Here is a 475-nt window from a genome sequence, read left to right as displayed (position 1 = left end):
AGTGCCCCTCATTACTATGCATGGGTCTATGTTTGGACACTATTTTTTTTTACCAAAAATAAAAAAACTCAAACCTACAATCTCTTAAATGAGTATAAAAAGTTTATATCATTTAAATTATAACTCATTGGCAGGCCTTACTTTGTTTGATGGATTATATATTATGAAAATTATAATAAAAAAATGGATTGTTAATCTCCATAAATCACTCGGATGGTACTATGGTAGCATGCTAGCAATGAAATTAAATAGTTTATATTAGCTTCGATATTGAAGATAAGATAGTCCAATAACGTGGACGAAGAGGGAAGGGAAAATATAAAATGCGTGTATTATCAATTTGAACCCGCGTTTTGGAAACTAAATTAAAATATATGTATCTCATCAAAGTGTTCAAAGCACGGGATACGAATGCGTAATAATTCGTTAGAAAACACTGTCCGTCTATTAATGTATTGTTTATAAAGAGTCAATA

Source organism: Arachis ipaensis, chromosome B03, assembly GCF_000816755.2.
Source record: "Arachis ipaensis cultivar K30076 chromosome B03, Araip1.1, whole genome shotgun sequence".
NCBI lineage: Eukaryota > Viridiplantae > Streptophyta > Magnoliopsida > Fabales > Fabaceae > Arachis > Arachis ipaensis.
The sequence above is the reverse complement of the archived record's forward strand: the minus strand, read 5'-3'. Positions refer to the sequence as shown.